Source organism: Amblyomma mixtum, chromosome 1, assembly GCF_055824585.1.
Source record: "Amblyomma mixtum isolate Tamu chromosome 1, ASM5582458v1, whole genome shotgun sequence".
NCBI lineage: Eukaryota > Metazoa > Arthropoda > Arachnida > Ixodida > Ixodidae > Amblyomma > Amblyomma mixtum.
In genome coordinates this window covers 58,267,245-58,272,169 of record NC_143012.1, presented here as the reverse complement: position 1 = coordinate 58,272,169, position 4,925 = coordinate 58,267,245, and the positions used below count along the sequence as shown (strand labels likewise).

The window sequence follows — 4,925 nt, the reverse complement described above, 5'->3', positions numbered from 1 at the left end:
CTCGCGGAGCGCGCATTTATCATCCGCGCGTCGGTGTGCGCCCCACTGTACTATGTCGCACGCATCGCCCCCCCCCCCCCCCGCACCTTCACGCGCCGTTTGGCCACTTTATGTGGCTTGTTCTTTTGGGCAGGCAAGACGGAGGCTGTAGCGCGCGCGCTCCTCCGACTTCCTACTAACATGGGGGGATTTAGAATTCCCCACCTGCCCACATTCTGCAACGTGCTCGGTTTGCGGGCGACCAGCGGCCTGGCTAACCAGGCCGGCTACCCGGGCAGGGCGCTCCTGTCATACCTACTCGGTACGTCGCCCTCCCTTTTCTTTCCCGAGCAGAGTGTCGGCCCGACAGCCTTCCAGCAGCCTCGGTTTTTCCAGCGAGTCTGCCAGACGCTCAGGTCCCTCACCGCAGCGCTGCCAGAGGTGGAGCTTTTTTTAACTCCCGCCTCTCGGGTATGCGAGCTCCTGGCCGTAAATGAAGCACCACAGGAGAAATTGGCGCGAAGCAGAGAGGTGCGATGGCGGGACCTGACGTCATCATCCCTTCCCGCAGACGTGCGAGACTTTGGCTGGCTGTGGGGCTGGCCGGCCCTGCCTACGGCAGATCGCCTGGCGGCTTGGGGCGTGGCCCCCTCCGACCGATGTCCGCAGTGTGGCCTTGTTGAAACCTTGCCGCACGCACTCTTTGAGTGTTCTGTCGCCAGGACTTTTTGGGTTCTCATGCCTAGATTGTTTGGAGAGACCCTCGGTCCCAACTCCAGGTTTCGCGACCCTTTCGTACGCATGCTTCTTTGCGTCGGGGCATTCGTGCTGTGGCGCCAGAGAGGTGTGGCGGCTCTGCAGGGACGACCACGGAGAGCCATGTACCCTATGTTACAGCGGGTACGGGGGCGCATGTTCGCCCAGGCGTGCGTGGACCTCGTGTCGCTGGAGGAGCACCAGTTCCTTCGGCGCTGGTCCACCCGCTTCATCGTCGCGGGAAGGGGCCGTGTGTCGGTGCGGCTCCTGCCATATTAAGTGTGGCGCGCCTGTGTGGTACGCGTGTTTCGTACACGATGTTCGCTTGTTATGTTCGTGCCCGAAGTTTGTGCGGGAGGTTTGTGTGCGTTGTTCGCGCGTTATGTTTGTGCGCGCTATGTTCGCGCCCGGAGTTTATGCGCGAGGTGTGTGTGCGTTGTCCGCGCGCGTTATGTTTGTGCGCTCTATGTTCGCGCCCGGAGTTTGTGCGCGAGGTGTGTGTGTGTGTGTTGTTCGCGCGTTATATTTGTGCGCGGGTATTTGTGCGCGGTATTTCCATCCGACGTGCTTCCCCCGCGCGTATGGACACCTGAACTTTCTTGGACATCTCGTGGTTTTGGACTCTTTAAGTTCCCTGCGTGTGTGTGTGCACCGGGCGACATCAGTCGCCGCAATGTTTGTTTGTTTTTGTAGAGGGACCGATGTCCCTTTTTGGTCCTGAGTTCAATAAACTTCTCTTAAAGCCCGGAAAGTTATCAAGATGGAACGCGTGGAGCCCATTCGGCGGGCGTCCACGACGAGGGCGTCTGGGTTGCCGGTGAGCAGGTCTTGCAGGAGCTCTGACGGGGTCTCATTCCAATAGGCATTGGAGATGACTCCGCGTACCGCTCCATCCGGCGGGGCTATGTAAGCTGCGACGGCGAAGTCCTTGCCTTGGTTTTTGATATTTGTTACGCTAACCTGGGCAAGCGCATCAGCTTTTAGGGGCGTGCTTACAGTGGACGTATTATTGACTGGGTGTACGCTGATTTGGGCACGCGTTGGCTCCTGAAGCTGAGAAGCCACTTGGAGGGTGGCCTCCCGTAGTTGTCGGGGTGGAAGCAGGTCCAGCTGCAGCCCGCCTCGTGATCTGAACACGATCTTGTTATCTGCAGCAGGAAGCGGCGGCTGCTGCCGCGAACGCTGCGCAGCTGTGCGCGTTGATAGCGACAACCACCGCCTTTTCCCGGCCCCTGCAAAGGGCCTGAGTAAGACGGAGGAGCGAACTTTAAGGCGCCTGCAGACAGGTACTCTACTCTGTCCTGCAATCTTAAAACATTACGATCCTAACACGGATGGGCGATGCCCGCACTGTGGGGAGAGCTGTGATATCTTCCACATGGTGTGGGCATGTACTCAAAATCCCCACCTCCCCCCTTCCCCTACCCCTTCCAGAGAGGCATGGGAGACTGCCCTCCTCAACTGCTCCTCGCTTGAGTCCCAAAGGGCTCTAGTGAAACGGGCGAGAGACGGGGCATTGTCATGCGGTGTCCCGGACTAGGGACGCCGACCATGTAGCGGGGCCACTCTGTGGCTCCCTAACTCTATTTCAGCAATTAAAAGTTTTCACCACCACCGTACAGGAAGGTAGGAAGTGGGAGTGAAATAAGGAAGAGAAAGAGGGGCCGTAATGAAGAAAATGAAAATTGTATTTGAGGAAAGGAAATTATGCACTAACTGTCTCCCAAATCTCGGTGTACACCCGTCAGAAGTGTGACACCTCTGCTGAGAAGCTTCTGCTGACAACCTTCTGTCGACAATATCGTAGGGTGCATTTTGTTTAGTATATGTAGGTTTGGGAAAGAGCGTGTTTGTAATTGTCTCCAAGTGACAGCTTCCTCTCTGCTGAGAGATTTGTGCGGTGGGGGGTATCGCATTCTTCTGCCTCTATAGTTTTTTAGTATGGCCGAATATTCCCTGGGTGCTGGCGCGAGTTCCGCGGTATCGTCGGATGCTCGGAAAGTAATGTATCCTCGAGCTATCTTGTCGGCCTCTTCGTTCCCTGCCACCCCCGTGTGCCCCGGTACCACGTTGTAAGAATATATTTAGGTGTTGACACTGGCCGCCCGCCGCGGCGGAGAGCGCGCACAGATTGTGTTCGCCCTCTAGTACATGCGCCGACCGCAGCGGCGCGGGGGCGCTGCGGAGCAGAGGCCCTTCGCTTTCGGTGCGGCAAGCGGCGTGCCCAGAGCCGTTATTCCCTTCTCCGGCGTGCCCTACTTTAGGTGCCCTTTTAGGCTGCGTTGGTCGATGTTTTGGGCTGAGAGAGTGCATCACAAGCTGTGAACACCACGATCTCAGCTTCCACGTCGTCAGCTTCCATCGTGGACGAGCAAATTTTGCTAGAACTAGCTTTTTGTGTCGCGGTTTGGCACAAGCCGGATTGACAGTTGTGGAAACGCACGTGGTGGCGCGGGCCGACGCCATGGACGGTCGTCGCGGCCTATGTGCATTGTGTCTGTGATCTGTTGTTTGTTGCTGTGACACACCTGTCAACTTCAGCCGGGTCCAGACGTCTGCTAGACGCAATTATGGGTAAGAAGTGCTTCGTACCCAACTGCAGTTCGGGCTACCGGAGTTGTCCGGATCAAGTTTCACTTTTTAAAGCTCCGTCGGAGCCTGCTCGCTTAGAACTTTGGCGCCAGGCAATTCCCAGAGCAGATAGGATATTGCAACCGAGCGACCACGTCTGCGCGAAGCACTTTCCCGAGCATATGATATCAAAATCGTACTATGCCGAGTTCAATGGCAAGGTACTCTTAAATGTACCGAAGAAGATCCCGGTGCTGTCGGCGAATGCTGTGCCCAGTATTTTTCCCGGGTGTCCGAAATATCTGACAAAACCGACAAGGTCAAGAAAGCCTCCTAGAAAACGACAGTCTACGGCCACGTGTGGCGATCAGTCAAGCAAGCGGCCCGCTCCCGCCGCTGTCGCACTGCCCGTTGGGACGGTCTGTGAAAAACACAAAGGCACCGATCCATCATCGAGCCCTCAGAAAAAACTGCAGACATGTCAGTGGAGTGATCAAGGAACGTGCCCTTCTCCCACCATGGAACTTGGAGGCACCTCCTCAAGTGCCACCTCCGTCTTCCTTGGCGTTCATGACGTTAAGGTTTGTTCTCTTCTGCACTGCTCCGGGTACTTAATATTCTAGGTGCTTAGTGTTCCCTGTACATAACTTTCTGCTAACCGTATCGGTCCTCCCGGCATGCCATAGATACCTATAAGTGCCCCTGGATAACGAGATACAGTTGCTTGCAATACAGGTTAATAGTAACTGCCCAGCCCAGGACATTAAATAATTTAGCTGTTGTTAACATACAGCATGATTAAGCCCTTAGCTTTTGAAGCAGTCCGCGAAACTTTTGCCTGTAGCTTTTTGGGTTTGGCTGCTTTTGATAGTAGCATATGTTTTATAACAATACCTTAAATCCATTTCCACTGATATAATTTCTCTCATTTTTCGTCAGGACAACCGCACGAGTCCACATCAGGGTGGTCCAGATGGATTGTGTCACGTCCAGACTGAAGCACCATTGGCAGCATGCAGCAGCCTCGGATTAGTCGAGGAAAGTCACGAGGGAGTGTCTGTCAGCGGCCAAGATGAAAAGGAACCGCTCACATTTTCATGTCTCTCGAGTTATGTATCCAGCATTCAACTTCCAGGAACCTCGTGGGCAACACAAGTTGTTGATAGCTTTGGTGTGGAGGCTGTAGTCTTCACGGAAGTGGCTTTGGCGAAGAAACGCGACCAGGCACCTTTCCTGAGGAAGTCATTAGATGCTACAGTTTCATCCAGCGGAATGCTGTCACTGCGTGCCTTCATTTATGGTCACCCTATAACTGTCAACGCCATAAGCGGCGATGTTGTTCCATGCGGCCTAAGCGACTTGGAGAGTGTGATTCACAAGTTTCACAACCTGCACGTATGCGCTGGTGGCCCCGGTGGCGAGATGTACCACAACATCCAACCCGAGTGTGCATATATCGACGCATGTGGCGTGTGGCGGCACAGAAACTGCATGTTATTTTCTGAACAAGCAAGTTGCGACCGTTGATTGAAAGACACACTCCGGATACATTACTCCCGTATGAAGAAGAGAGGAGAAATGAAGCACATTCGTCTTTTAAGCAGCCCTTCCAAAAAAGC

General features: G+C 54.8%; 1 long non-coding RNA gene across 1 annotated transcript; it reads left to right on the top strand.

Moving 5' to 3' along the window:
- The first annotated feature begins 3,798 nt into the window (after window positions 1–3,798).
- On the top strand, window positions 3,799–4,575 carry LOC149366373 (uncharacterized). The gene is made up of 2 exons (XR_016285280.1): window positions 3,799–3,887; window positions 4,246–4,575. It is a non-coding gene; the product is annotated as an uncharacterized LOC149366373 (long non-coding RNA).
- Window positions 4,576–4,925: the final 350 nt, after the last annotated feature.